The sequence below is a fragment of the Triticum urartu genome, chromosome 1 (assembly GCF_003073215.2).
Source record: "Triticum urartu cultivar G1812 chromosome 1, Tu2.1, whole genome shotgun sequence".
Classification (NCBI taxonomy): Eukaryota; Viridiplantae; Streptophyta; class Magnoliopsida; order Poales; family Poaceae; genus Triticum; species Triticum urartu.
Genome location: NC_053022.1, coordinates 208,909,948 through 208,926,250, shown reverse-complemented (window position 1 = coordinate 208,926,250; position 16,303 = coordinate 208,909,948).

Below are 16,303 nucleotides of genomic sequence, written 5' to 3'. Positions count from 1 at the left end.
GATCGTTGGTATCCCAATACCTTGTTCAATCTCGTTACCGGCAAGTCACTTTACTCATACCGTAGTGCATGATCACGTGATCAACCACTTGGTCACCTTGAGCTCATAATGATGATGCATTACCGAGTGGGCCCAGTGATACCTCTCCGTTATCCGGAGTGACAAATCCCAGTCTCGATCCGTATCAACCCAACAGACACTTTCGGAGATACCTGTAGTGCACCTTTATAGTCACCCAGTTATGTTGTGACGTTTGATACACCCAAAGCACTCCTACGGTATCCGGGAGTTACACGATCTCATGGTCAAAGGAAAAGATACTTGACATTGGAAAGGCTCTAGCAAACGAACTACACGATCTTTGTGCTATGCTTAGGATTGGGTCTTGTCCATCACATCATTCTCCTAATGATGTGATCCCGTTATCAATGACATCCAATGTCCATAGCCAGGAAATCATGACTATCTGTTGATCAACGAGCTAGTCAACTAGAGGCTTACTAGGGACATATTATGGTCTATGTATTCACACGTGTATTACGATTTCCGGATAATACAGTTATAGCATGAATAAAGACAATTATCATGAACAAAGAAATATAATAATAATGCTTTTATTATTGCCTCTAGGGCATATTTCCAACAGTTCTTCGCTTATTTACTTTTCCGCTGCTACTGTTACAATCACTATAAAACCCAAAAATATTACTTTTGCTATCGTTACAACTACTATTATATTACTTTGCTATTAAATAATTTGCTATAGATATTAAGTTACCAGGTGTGCTTGAATTGACAACTCAGCTGCTAATACTTGAGAATATTCTTTGGCTCCCCTTGTGTCGAATCAATAAATTTGGGTTGAATACTCTACCATCGAAAACTATTGCGATCCCCTATACTTGTGGGTTATCAAGACTATTTTCTGGCGCCGTTGCCGAGGAGCATAACTCTATTCTTTGAGTCACTTGGGATTTATATATGTTTATCACTACGAAGAACTTGAAAGATCCAAGAACCAAGATTTATCCCTCAACTACAAGGGGAGGTAAGGAACTGCCATCTAGCTCTGCACTTGATTCACCTTCTATTTTGAGTAAGCTTGCGGCACGTAAACCTGCTTCTGCTTTTAATTCTGATATGTCACATGTTATTGATGATGCCACTTCTGCTATGCATGATACTTATGATGAAACTACTTCTATGCTTGATACTACTGTGCCTCTTGGTGAATTTCTTGATGAACAACTTGCTAGGGCTAGAGAGAATGAAATTATTGAAACTGATAATATTGATGAAAGTGATGATGAAGATTCTCCCCCTAGATATGAATTGCCTGTTGTGCCTGAGGGTTATGATATGGATGAAGAAACTGTTAGAGACTTTCTTGCCTGCAATGATAGAAGTGATCTTAAGAAACTATTAACTAAGCTGAAAGAAAAATCTCTGAATGCTAGAATGAAATATGAACCTGCTTATGCTACTTCACCTATCTTTATTACTGATAAGGATTATGATTTCTCAGTTGATCATGAGTTAATTACTTTGGTTGAATCTGATCCTTTCTATGGCTATGAATCTGAAACTGTTGTGGCACATCTTACTAAATTAAATGATATAGCTACCCTATTTACTAATGATGAGAAAACTCGCTACGATTATATCCTTAAATTATTTTTGTTCTCATTAAAGGGTGATGCTAAGATATGGTTTAATTCTCTTGATACTGGTTGTGTGCGTAGTCCCCAGGATATGATTTACTATTTCTCTGCTAAATATTTCCCGGCTCATAAGAAACAAGCTACTTTAAGGGAAATATACAATTTTGTGCAAATTGAAGAAGAGAATCTCCCACAAGCTTGGGGGGGGGCTTCTCCGATTACTTAATGCTTTGCCTGATCATCCTCCCAAGAAAAGTGAAATACTTGATATCTTTTATAATGGACTAACCTATGCTTCCATAGATTAACTGGATAGTTGTGCTGGTTGTGTTTTCAAGGAAAGAACTGTTGATCAAGCTGAATTGCTATTGAATAATATGTTGACTAATGAAAATAATTGGACACTTCCTAAATCAACTCCTAAGCCAACTCCGAAGAAAAGGGGTATTCTATTTCTCAGTCCTGATGATATGCAAGAGGCAAAGAAATCTATGAAAGAAAAAGGTATAAAAGCTGAAGATGTTAAGAATTTACCTCCTGTTGAAGAAATACATGGTCTTAATTCATTACCGATTGAAGAAACACACTGTCTTGATAACCTGACACAGGTAGTAAAGGTAAATTCTCTCTATAGAGTTAACGAAGGTGATATTCCTCGTAATAAGTCTGCTAGCCAATGCTTAGATGAGTTTGATAATTTTAATTGTTAAACAAGAAAACTTCAATGTTTATGTTGGTAGACAATTGAAACATAATTCTTATATGATTGAACACTTGAGTGATTATATGGCTAGTGTTAGAGGTGAACTTAAACTTATTAGTAAACATGCTTCTATGGTTTCCACTCAAGTAGAACAAGTACTTAAAGATCAGAATGATTTGCTCAATGAATTAAAACAATAAGAACGATAATGATGTTAGAGTTATGATTAGAGGTGGTAAAATTACTCAGGAACCTTTGTATCCTGAGGGCCACCCTTAGAGAATTGAGCAGAATTCTCAGACAATTAATATTGATGAACCTAGTCCTTCTAAAAGGAAGAAAAAGAAAAATGATAGGACTTTGCATGCTTCTAGTGAACCTGTTATTGACACACCTGAGAATCCCAATGATATTTCTATTTCTGATGCTGAAACACAATCTGGTAATGAACATGAACCTAGTGATAATGTTAATGATGATGTTCATGTTGATGCTCAACCTACCAATGATAATGATGTAGAGATTGAACCTGATGTTGATCTTGATAACACACAATCAAAGAATCAACGTTATGATAAGAGAGACTTTGTTGCTAGGAAGCACGGTAAAGAAAGAGAACCATGGGTTCAGAAACCCATGCCTTTTCCTCCTAAACCATCCAAGAAAAAGGATGATGAGGATTTTGAGTGCTTTGCTGAAATGATTAGACCTATCTTTTTGTGTATGCGTTTGACCAATATGCTTAAAATGAATCCTTATGCTAAGTATATGAAGGATATTGTTACAAATAAGAGAAAGATACCGGAAGCTAAAATTTCCACCATGCTTGCGAATTATACTTTTAAGGGTGGAATACCAAAGAAACTTGGAGATCCAGGAGTACCAACTATACCATGCTCCATTAAAAAAAACTATGTTAAAACTGCTTTATGTGATCTTGGAGCCGGTGTTAGTGTTATGGCTCTCTCTTTATATCGTAGACTTGATTTGAATTAGTTGACACCTACTGAAATATCTTTGCAAATGGCTGATAAATCAACTGCTATACCTGTCGGTACTTGTGAGTATGTGCGTGTTGTGGTTGCAAACGTTACTATTTTAACGGACTTTGTTATTGTTAATATTCCTGAGGACGATAGTATGTCTATTATTCTTGGAAGATCCTTTTTGAATACTACAGGGGCTGTTATTGATTGCACCAAAGGCAATGTCACTTTTCATGTTAATGCTAATGAGCATACGGTACACTTTTCGAGGAAACAACCTCAAGTCCACAGTATCAATTCTATTGCAAAAAATTCAACAATTACTATTGGAGGTTTTGAATTTCCTCTTCCTACTGTCAAGAAGAAATACGGTATTCTTATTGTTGGGGATGTGCATATCCCCGTTGAGGTAACCTGGTGTTATTCAAAAATTCTCCGGTTTCATGTTATTCGAAATGAGGTTGTTAATGAGACCTGATCAACCTTGTTAGTGGATTCCTTTTGATGAGCATGAGATGGATAAATTTAGAAGGCACAACTCTCTGTACCCTCTTTTTACCTTCTGTTATTTATATTAAATAAAGCAAAAATAGTATATTCTGTCTGTTTTCTGAATTATCCATGCAATAAAAAATACCCCAAAAATAAAAGTTCTCCAAATGCCCTGAAAATTAAGTACGATTTTTTCTAGAATATTTGAGAATATCTGGCACTGAAAATACAGCAGTGGGAGCAGCCACGTGCCCACGAGGGTGGAGGGCGCGCCCACCCCCCTGGGCGCACCCCCTGCCTCGTGGACCCCACGTGGGCCCCCTCCACTTATTCCAGCCACCACACACACCTTCTTCCTCCCAAAAAAATCACCAACCAGCTCAAGCACGAGTTCTAGCTCATCTTGCTGCCATTTTCGATCTCCTTGCTCAAAGCACCATTCACAAAACTGCTTTGGGGGATTGTTCCTTGGTATGTGACTCTTCCAATGGTCCAATTAGTTTTTGTTCTAGTGCTTTATTCATTGCAAATTTTTGCTTCCTAGGTGACCCTGTTCTTGAGCTTGCATGTCAAATTTATATGGTCCCAAGTAGTTTTAATACATGATATAGTCTCCAGGCACTTGTGGGAGTAGTTGCTATCAATTTTGTTGAGTTTGGTTCACTTTTATTTTGAAGTTGCTAAAAATTTCAGAAATTTTCAGAAAAAGATGAAGAGATTTTTGAGGGGCTCATCGAGCCGAAGCTCGAAGGATAAGAGGCCCAAAATATAATCTCCCTTGCACCGCGGAAGTTCGGCCATGTGAATGGCCTTGTGATGATTTCTTGAAAGCAGCGGGATTTATGATGATTTTTATGAGTTGGCTGAGAATGCAGGCCTCACCGATTTCCTCCACGACCAACGCGAACAGTATCTCTTACTCACTAATATTTTTGTGCAAAATTTTCATTTCCATGCTAGGAGGTCACCACCTTCGGTGGATTTCTATTTATATGATGAGTATAAGGAGATGTCCCTTTTTGATTTCTGTCGGGTCTGTAAGATACCCTTTTTGATTTCTGTCGTAGTGATGTGGAACGGTTTATTGATATGATTGCTGTAGGGGAAACTAGGAAGGTTTCCGATGCAAGAATTACTAGCATACAGTTTTCTATTCTACGTTACTTTGCAATATTTGCTTGTAGATGCTTGATTGGTCGCGGAAACTGTGGCAACCTTAGTGCCCCTGATATTGTTATTTTGTGCCATGCCTTGTTTCGTGATGACACATTTAGTATGGGCGCTATTGTTGCAAAGAGGTTAAATCTTAACCGTACTAAGGGCCCCATCTTGGGAGGTATCTTTGCCTCGCGCCTCGCTGCACATTTTAACATACCTATTAGACATTATGAGAAAGAAGAAAAGTTGCTGCCTCCTGTTTTCTAGACTACAAGAATATGGTAGCACATGATTTTATCGTTAAGAATAAGGAAAAGATGCTTAAATACAAGCTGATTTTTGATAAAAATCACCCTGAGACTATCACTTTGCCTTCTCCTTCCTTGTTTGACTTATCTGCAGGCAAGTATCTTGTTCCGCCGGAGGCCATTCACGCCTACCGAAACCCCACATCAGCTATAGAGCCAGAGCCGGAACCACAATTTGATCCTTCACGACAGTCTGTTTACCAGTGGGATCCGGAGGAGATTGCCAACCAGTGGCAACCCGAGGCTCCTTCTCAGTACGACCCCAGTTACAACTTCGGATATCCACCAGGCCATGCATGGGCATAGACCCACTTAGGCCAAAAGCCTAAGCTTGGCGGAGTATGTATTTCTCACCGACATTACATTCTTGTTCACACACTCATGCTAGTTGTCGACGCTCATACTTTTTCATTGTAATATCCATGCTAGTTTATTTCCCCTCTTATGCTTTCTTCTTGTGTGTTTTGTAAACCTTAAGAAAAACCAAAAAAATTAGTGGTAGTTTTTAGTTAGTTTACTTTCCATGCCTGTGGTAGTAGTAATTAAAAAGAAAACCCAAAAATATTTCTCGTTCTTTTTTTTGCTTGTTGGGAGCTTTCTCGTGTAAATATTTCTGTTTCTTTTCTTTGGGGGTCGAGAGGAGAAGACCATATTGAAAATGTTGAGTGACTCTTATATGCATTATTGTTGATCTGACAAAGAGCCCATATTACCTTGTCTTCTCTCTTGAATTGAATGCTTGCAGATTCTAGCTTAGTCCAATGCACGTGCACTATTATTATTATCCACACTATTCGGCCGTGCAAGTGAAAGGCAATAATGATGATTATATGATGAACTTATTGAGATGAGAAAAGCTGCTATGAACTCGACCTCTCTTGTTTTTGTAAATATGATTAGTTCATCATTCCTGATTCAGCCTATTATGAAAGAAACATGTTTGCAATGACAATTAGATATTGTAGTTGCTTATGCCATGCTTAATTAGCTAGGAGCTTATAATGGTTTACCTTGCGTGCCAACATACTATTAAAATGGTTGTGATGTGGTATGATAGGGTGGTATCCTCTTTTGAATGATTCGAGTGGCTTGACTTGGCACATGTTCGCGCGTGTACTTGAAACACAATCAACATAGCCTCTACGATATTTATGTTCATGGTGCATTATATACTACTCATGCTTGCATTCAGTGTTGATTAATTTTAATGCATGTTCATGACTGTTGTCACTCTCTAGCTGGTCACTTCCCAGTCTGTTTCTGGCCTTCATTTGTACTAAGCGGGAATACTGCTTGTGTATCCAACTCCATAAACCCCAAAGTTGTTCCATATGAGTCCACCATACCTACCTATATACGGTATCTACCTGCCGTTCCAAGTAAAATTGCATGTGCAAAACTCTAAACCTTCAAATAAACATTCTGTTTCGTATGATCGAATAGCTGATGTATCAACTAGGGTTGTCTGTATCTTCCATGCTAGGCGGGTTATTCTCAAGAGGAGTGGACTCCGCTCCTCACTCACGAGAAAATGGCTGGTCACCGGGATGCCCAATCCCATGCTTTATGCCAATCAAATCAAAATAACTGCAAATAAAACTCCCTTGGGACTCTTGTTACTTGGAGGCACTCATTGTTTCGAGCAAGCCATGGATTGGTGCTTGTTGGTGGAGGGGGAGTATAAACTTTACCATTCTATTTGGGAACCGCCTATAATGTGTGTAGCATGGAAGATATCGAGATCTCTCGGTTGTTAGGTTGACAATGAAAGTATACTGCTCAAAATATTATTCATATCTATTTCAAAACAGAGCTCTGGCACATCTACAAATCCATGCTTCCCTCTGCAAAGGGCCTATCTATTTACTTTCATGGTGAGTCATCATCCTCTTATTAAAAAGCACCAGTTGGAGAGCACCGATGTCATTTGCATCCATTACTGTTAGTTTACATTGATTATGACTTGACTGTATCTCTTTTACCATGAATTACAATGCCTAGTCAGTTCTTGATCTTTAAAGGTGCTCTGCATTTATGTTTTGCGGTCTCAGAAAGGGCTAGCAAGATACCATCTTGTTATATCATATTATGATTGTTTTGAGAAAGTGTTGTCATCCGAGATTTATTATTATTGCTCGCTAGTTGATTAGGCCATTAATATGAGTAAACATGAGACCTAAGTGTTATTGCAAATATGGTTAGTTCATAATCTTTGCTGAAAACCTGAATGCTGGCTTTACATATTTACAACAACAAGAGCAAACAGTGTTTGTAAAAGTTTTTCTTTGTCACATTCAGTTTATCAACTGAATTGCTTGAGGACAAGCAAAGGCTTAAGCTTGGCGGAGTTGATACATCTCCGTCGTATCTACTTTTCAAAACACTTTTGCCCTTGTTTTGGACTCTAACTTGCATGATTTGAATGGAACTAACCCGGACTGACACTGTTTTCAGCAGAATTGCCATGGTGTTATTTTTGTGCAGAAATAAAAGTTCTCGGAATGACCTGAAAATTAACAGAGAATATTTTTGGAATATATAAAAAATACTGGCGAAAAGATCCACGTCAGGGGGCCCACACCCTGTCCATGATGGTGGGGGTGCGCCCCCTGCCTCGTGGGCCCCTGACGCTCCACCGACCTCAACTCCAACTCCATATATTCGTGTTCGGGGAAAAAAAATCAAAGATAAGGATTCATCGTGTTTTATGATACGGAGCCACCGCCAAGCCCTAAACTCTCTCGGGAGGGCTGAGCTGGAGTCCGTTCGGGGCTCCGGAGAGGGGAACCCGTCGCCATCATCATCATCATCATCAACCTTCCTCCATCACCAATTTCATGATGTTCACTGCCATCCGTGAGTAATTCCATCGTAGGTCTGCTAGACGGTGATGGGTTGGATGAGATTTATCATTTAATCGAGTTAGTTTTGTTAGAGTTTGATCCCTAGTATCCACTATGTTCTGAGATTGATGTTGCTATGACTTTGCTATGCTTAATGCTTGTCACTAGGGCCCGAGTGCCATGATTTCAGATTTGAACCTATTATGTATTCATGAATATATGTGAGTTCTTGATCCTATCTTGCATATCTATAGTCACCTACTATTTGTTATGATCTGGCAACCACGAAGTGACAATAATCGGGACCACTCCCGGTGATGATCGTAGTTTGAGTAGTTCATGTATTCACTATGTGTTAATGCTTTGGTCTGGTACTCTATTAAAAGGAGGCCTTAATATCCCTTAGTTGCCAATAGGAACCCGCTGCCATGGGAGGGTAGGACAAAATATGTCAAGAAAGTTCTTTTCCATAAGCGCATATGACTATATTCGGAATACATGCCTACATTACATTGATGAACTGGAGCTAGTTCTGTGTCACCCTATGTTATAACTGTTGCATGATCGATCGCATCCAGCATAATTCTCCATCACCGATCCAATGCCTACGAGCTTTTCATATATTGTTCTTCGCTTATTTACCTTTCCGCTGCTACTGTTACAATCACTATAAAACCCAAAAATATTGCTTTTGCTATCGTCACCACTACTATCATATTACTTTGCTACTAAATACTTTGCTGCAGATATTAAGTTTCCAGGTGTGGTTGAATTGACAACTCAGCTGCTAATACTTGAGAATATTCTTTGGCTCCCCTTGTGTCGAATCAATAAATTTGGGTTGAATACTCTACCCTCGAAAACTGTTGCGATCCCCTATACTTGTGGGTTATCATAGCCCCCAAGGGCCGGGTCATTATGCGATAATGAGCAGGGACTTTATAAAATATGACCATGTACACTTTAACAACAACGTGTAGCCCCCAAGGGTCGGCTTAGTAAGATAATATTGAGCTGGGACTTTATATATACTTCTTTGAAAAGAACATCATATGATGTAACCCCCATCATGGGGCTTGAACCCACGTCCACAAGGTTAAGAGCTTTGTGCTTTACCAACTGAGCAGTGGACCCTTTCAATATAATGGAATAAGACTTGTGTGTCTTGAATTGTTGACAGGAGCAATTGGTAGCCCCAAGGGCCGGCTCATTATGATGTGATGAGTCGGGTCTTCAATAAGGCCAGTAAAAATGACTTTGCATTGGACCCAAGTGTCATGGTGCATGCTTGCAGCGACATGAGACTTGCATATTTGATGTAATCTCAACTTGAATAATGTAGCCCCCAAATGTCGGGTCGTAAGCCTGCAGCGACTCGGTACTATTCCAGCCAATGTAGATTAAATTATACCTATTGATAAAATAATATCCATTGCGCTGAAGCGACTTTGAAAACCTCAATCATAATATTGGTTATTGATAACCATAATAAAAAACCAACCATGTTGGCTATTAAAGATTTGAATAATATAACCTAATGATTTATAAGCGCATGATTCCAATGGCGCAATCCAAATATATACTGGCGACTTAACGTCCAAAGCCAGACTGGGCTAATAAACACAGGATAATTTCTCATCATACACTGGCGACTTATAGTCAAAAGCCAGGCCGGGTTAATAAACACCAGATATTATCTCATACTGACGACTTATAGTCAAAAGCCAGGCTGGTTAATAAACACCGGTGAATTATAATCATAAAACTTTATAAGCCTTATCAAATAAACCTCAAAAAGAAAGAATCTGTTGAATAAAAAACAAACGAGAAGCGAGGCTTTTCATGGGCTTCCAGGCCCAAAACAAGCCTTTTCACGGGCTGCCAGGCCACTGAGTTAAACCATTTTACAAACCTTATAAGATGGACCTCACATTAACCAATTGTCGTTTTAACTTTGACAAGTTCAGGGTCTATATAAGATTGACTTTTCAAACATTTGGCGGGTCATTCCAGGATTACCTGGGCGGAGTGGCTTACTTAAAAAGGTAGGATAACCCGGGGTTTTAGGTGAATACACCTGGCTTCCGAGCCTGGCTTTTATAGCCTATCACAAGGGTTATAGCAACTTTTGTTCTTTAGAACAAAAGAGCCCTCAAGCAATATTTTGAGCTCTGCTCAAGGGGAACCTATGTTTGAGTTGTGCTTTTGCAACAAACTCTCTTTCGTCCCTTTAACCTAGGCAACAAACCCCCAAGTGTTTTGTAAGCATGGCGTATAAGCCGGATCAAAGGGTAATTATAGCTTCACTCAATGAGCAGGAAGCCCCCATGTAACCATAATAAGATAAGCCCATAAGGTAGTATACCCATGTTTGAACCGTGCATCATGGCAGCAAGTTCTCTTTGGCAACCTTTAATTTTTCTAAGAACTCGAACTTGCGAGAGATTAATTCTTTTTGAACCGGAACTTTAAACCCGTTTAAAAGCTTCAAAACTTTGTGGGAGACAGATTACCCTTGAGCCGGATTTTAAACCGAAATCCTTCTTTTTAAGCCAGAAATTTTCTGACGGCCTTTAAATTTTCACCAATATGGCGGTAGCCTCTGGGACCTGGTTATCTTCCCTCCAATGACCCGGAGTTCATGAATCTGCTCAAACTGGCAACATTTACCGAGTCATGTTATCGTAGCCCCCGAGTCTAAAGACGACTCAAGGAGTTGGCTTGAGATTCTTCATATTTGACCATAGCATAGGGTGTATATCATTGGTGTTGATAGAGCAATATGAATCCACAGAAGGTTGAGGTGACTGCAGCGAGTTATAAATGATCCCGTATGAGTTGTGTCAGCAACTCGGCCAATGGTTCATCCCAACTAGTTGTTTTGAAGTTAACCAAACTATAGTGGCGGTGACTTGTGCGCCTGCTCATTAAGCCATCTAGTGTAGATGGTGGCTGATAATATATGATAATTGGCCTTCAAATTGTTGGAAGAAAAACCGGGTTCCCGCGCATTGACTTGCTTGCTCTCAATAAACAGCTCATGCAGATGGTACAAACGGCGGCTGATAATATAGACCGGTCCACATGGCGACGGTTTGCACACGTTATTGGACAGCTTACATGAGCGGGTGTGACCCTAATGTGCTGATATAGATTGATCCATAAGAGCGGCAACTTAGGCACTTCTATTGAGCGGCACGGCAAGGACAATTATCCGCGATATAACGCCATTTTGAAATAATTTTCCTGCATATAAAAATATACAAACCAACGTAATTTTTCTTTGACAAAAACAATATGTGTCAAAAAGAGATTTAGATGAATTTCACCTGATTTGTCCGTATGATAGACGATCTATATATAACGGCCATGGATAACCTTCAGTAATTTCAACTGCAATTGACCCACTCTCTCCGGCGGAGACAAGGCGGAAGAGGTGCGTGAGCCGGCTTGGAGCTGAGACTCCAGCGAGCGGCGACTCACAGTGGCAGTGACCAACCTGAACCAGAGAACGAGCGAGGACGACTCGACTTCAAAGGCGGTGCCCCGGAAGTTTAAATGATGGTGCGTGAGTTGGGGCAACTCTCCATGCGACAGGGGCAGCTCAACGCGGCTACGGCGGCGGGTCATGACGTCGGATTTGAGGGCGGCTCTACTGCCGCTCCAGCGGGGGCAGCACAACGGCGCTTCAATTTTCCTCTGAGCTTCAATATCAGTTTAAACCAAGCTCTTTCTCCCGCTGGCATTTCAATTTATAGTCTTCGTTGGAAAGATGGCAGCTTGGAGCTGCAGTAAAGGGCCTGCTCAAGGCATAGCGGCGGCCGGTGGCAACTGAACGCTGAAGCAGGCGGAGGAGCAAGCCCATAGGGTGACTTGCGGAGACTGACGAGGTAGCTGGGCCTACGGTTGAAGCGGCTTGACCATTGAGCTGTGGCGGCTCGTAGGAGGCAGCCGGCCATCAAAGGCGGCTCAGATAGTGGAGACGAGGCCAACACGATGGCGGCTTGCAGATGAGGCGGCGGCTCAAGGCCGTAGCGTCGGCTTGAAGCAGGCAGACCGCAGCGGCGGTTCAGCACACCAGCGAGGGCGACTTGGAACAGGCACAGGGCCGAATAGGCGTGAGGCCGCGGTGGCTCAGCAGAGGTGCAACAGCCGGTGGAGGGTCGTTGAGATAAGCTCCGTAGAGATAGACTAATGTGAGCGGTGACGAAGGCTCGTTGGCAACTTGCAAAGGAGATGGCTAGGTCAAGGTTGCTCAGACAAGGGGCGGTGCAACAACATGAGGAGTCTCCGGCGAGGTGGGTCACAAAGAAAACGACGAGCCAGCGGCTTAAGTTGGCACCGCGGTGGCTACGGACGATGCTTCGCAGGCCAAACAAGACGTCTTAGGGAGGAGGTGGCGGCTTGACGTGAGCTGTAGTGGCGGACGTACAAGGCGGGCCTACGCGGCAGCGCGGAGGCGAGCCGGACGACTATATGTACACGCGCGCGAAACGGAGCAAAGGCAAGCCAGGACGACTCCATGTGGAGCGGCGGCTCCAAGGAGAAACAGTTCGCAGCTCACAGCAAGTCAGGAGTCCACGCATGTACAGTGGTTGTACTCCCTCCATGCATGTACAGTAGTTATACATCCTTGGAATTTTGCTGGCAAAGAGTAGTAGTTGAGGGCTCTTCACGTGGAGGATCATGGGAATCCATCAGGCTTTCATTTGTTCATCGACCAGGCACTGTGGACACTTGATTCAGGTACATGTGCTAGGTTAGTCTTGATTGAGGTGTATGTTCTTATCCTGCTGTACGAGCAAATGATGCGCGTGATGAGGGCTGGGCCACAGCCGATTGAGGCGGAACGGCGACTCGATGCGCCTTGGAGGCAGGCCGGCCATGGCCACAGCGGCGGTTTCGGGCGAGTTAGCGAGCAACAGTGATTCACCAGCGGACTGAAACAAACGGAGACGGCCCAAGGCGCGGCGAACCTCGGCGGAGGCGGTGACTCATCGGAGCAGTTGGGCCTGGCCTGGGTGGCGGCTTCATGGAAGTGCGTGAGCCGGAGCGACTTTGGCGAGTCCGAGATGGAGCGTGCGCGCCCAGGCGAGTACAAGGCAGAGACCGAGTCTTGCTTTCCTTTTTCTTTTCCTTGAGTAGTACTAGATCACGTGAATCTCTATTGGATCAAGTAGTGCTCCTTTCCATCTAAGTACTAGTTTTATACCTGCGGGTTGTTATACTTGAAGTCGTATCTGATTAGTACTCCTTTGCTTAGAAGAAACGGCTATCACCATGACGGAGGCATCCGGGAAAATTTCCAAACAGAGTTTGATCCATAGCTTGACTTGACGGGGGCTTGGCCTAATGCGGCCGCTCACCAAATCCGGTGAATCCAATGTTCAACAAAAGCGAGGACTCCCATCGTGCTAAACCTTCGAAATCTTCTCTGACAATCTCGTAAAACGAACTGTTCAACGTCATCAACAAAAATTTCTGATTTGACCTAGTGAATTCAGCATTGAGGTAGACTCTTCCAAAACTAGCTTTTCTTCATCCGGAAATTTGCGAACTTCTCGAAACCCTGGAAAAGACCCCTTCAAGAACTCAACACCACCATGCGCAGGCCCCATGGTGGGAGCCAACTATCGTGGAATTGTCACGGCAGATGTCGTTAGTGTCAGGACTTAGTCGCAAGGCCAACGCATCTATGTGGTAGCTTGAGAGGGGTTGAGTGTGACGAGAGACGTGAGGTTTTACCCAGGTTCGGCCCCTCACGGTGGAGGTAAAAGCCTACATCCTGCTTCATTGATATTGATGATGATGATCACGATTATAAGGGTGCTCTATCTCGAGAGCTATTGAGTTGTCTGTCTAAACCTAACTTGTCAAAACTTGTGGAACTTGTCCCTCTTGGGGAGCACTGACCATCCTTATATATGTTGAAGGGGCGGATTACATGAATAATCCTATTAGGATTAGGATTACTCTATTACATGTGGAGTCCTAGTCTTACTTTCTTTGTAAGGGAATATTCCTTATGCTTTCCTCTTAAACTGGCCCACCATCATACGAACTAGCATACTGGGCCTTGGGCCTTGTCATCCGTCTGACCCGCCCACCGGTTTGCTAATGAGTCGCCAAGATCAGGCGGGTTACGCGTGAGTCACCAAGCTCCGGGCGGGTAACCAGTGAATCGCCAAGATCCATCCAGGTCATACATCCAGCCGGGTTACACCGTGGGGTATATCCCTAACAGGGCGAGGTCGCATGCACTCGGCACGGAGTCCCCATGGCGCCGGCGAGAGCTAGACGAAAAGGTGGGTTGGAGTCTACAGGGACTCGCTGACGAGCGGGGCCGCCTTGGCCATGTGCCGGCAGGGCAGCGGGGGTGCGTGCGCGTGCGGGTGAGAAAAGGTAGGGAGGAGGAGGCAGTGGGGCTAGCTGGGCTATGGGGTTGGCGCTAGCTGGGCCGGCTTGGTGGCCGAGGCCCAGGTGGCTACTGCTGCTGATCGGTTGCGCTGCTGCTGCTGCTGCTCTCTTCCTTTTTAATTTTGTTCAAACAGAAAAATAAACAAGAAAAGCACATAGAGCTAGGAGAGGGGTGTTAGAGATATGAAAATATCCCCATGACCCTGGGTTATTGCTTTATTTGAATAAATTGAGTTGGGATTTTTTAGAGGGAGTAAAATAATTCAAGTTTGAATTAAATCCAAACTTGAGCCATTTTAAAACCAAACCAAAACAACTCCAAAAGAGCTAAAATTTGGCAGATAGGTTTAGGACATGGTGCTAGAATTATGAGGCAAAGATGAACATTAAAAGAGAAGGGAATGTGGCACTTGCCAAAAGAAGGAAGTAGAGGGAAGGAGAAGGTGATGATGCATAGAACAACATTAGGAGCACCTCAAGGCATATGTTGAGCATGTAAAAGACAAGAGGCAAAACAACCACACAATGACCATGATGCCATTACATAGTAAGAATAAAATGCAATATGACAAGGATGGCATGAGATGAATATGCACTATATGATGATGACATACCAACCAACAATAATGCTAGAAAGAAAACAACAAAATGACCCAAAATGAAGGAGCCCAAAATGGAATTGATCATGTACAAAGTTGGATATATTTCCAAAATGGGAAGTTTTACATCTGGGGTGTTACAGTGGCCTAGGTTTTGTTGTTTAACATGCGTAGCCCACGACATGTTTCAACTTTTTTTGGATCCGGTAGGTATCAAGCGGCCTCTGGGCCTCCTAGCCTAGCTTGTCTATAACATCAGGAATCCAAGTTATGTTTGTTTTTTCAAGACGACGCGCAACTCAGTTATATTTTTCTATAAGAATGCAAAACTGAACCCATGGTCTCCCTTCTATAATGGTATATATATATATTTATATTTATATCTTATTTTATTACATATATATAATAGAAACAACATAAGGTTCCATTATTTTATAGACCTTCCCACTTCCTTTATTTTTCGTTTTCATTAATCCTATATCGAATTTTCTCCCACTTTCTTTTTCGATGTAATCTGAGTTTTCTCCTAGTACTTTTCCCTAGAACCAACTCAACTGTCCCAAGTCTAGCCTAAAAAATAATAATACCACACGTCCTATTAACTAATCAAATTAAAATGATATTTTATTTCGTAAATTGAAAGTTCTTACAAAATAATAATAATATTTGTTTATATATAATTTGGCAAGTTAACTCCTGGTGATTGCGTACATAAGCTTGCAAAGATTTTACTGACCAATGGAGTAATAAATGTGCAATCATGTGTTTATGTTTTTATAGCATTTCTCCATCCAGCCCAACATGATATTTTCACCCAGCCCAGCAAGTTTGCGGGATTTGAGAAAAATGCAAATGGGCTTTAAATTCTACCATAATATATAAACGGGCTACATATGCGCTAAATCATTGTTTCACCCAGCCCACCAAATGGACTAAAAAATGGATTGACTGACATGTGGGCTAGTAGGTTGAAGCCTAAGCACAAAGGTCGAAGCCTAAGCAAGGTGTTGGATTTACATGCAACGGCCGACATTCTTCTTCAATCTCTCGTGTTCTTCCCCCGGCGCTACCGGGACCGCGTGCACCAGCCTACGGCGTCCAGCGATGCTGTTTTGCGCGCCTCATAGCGAAACGGT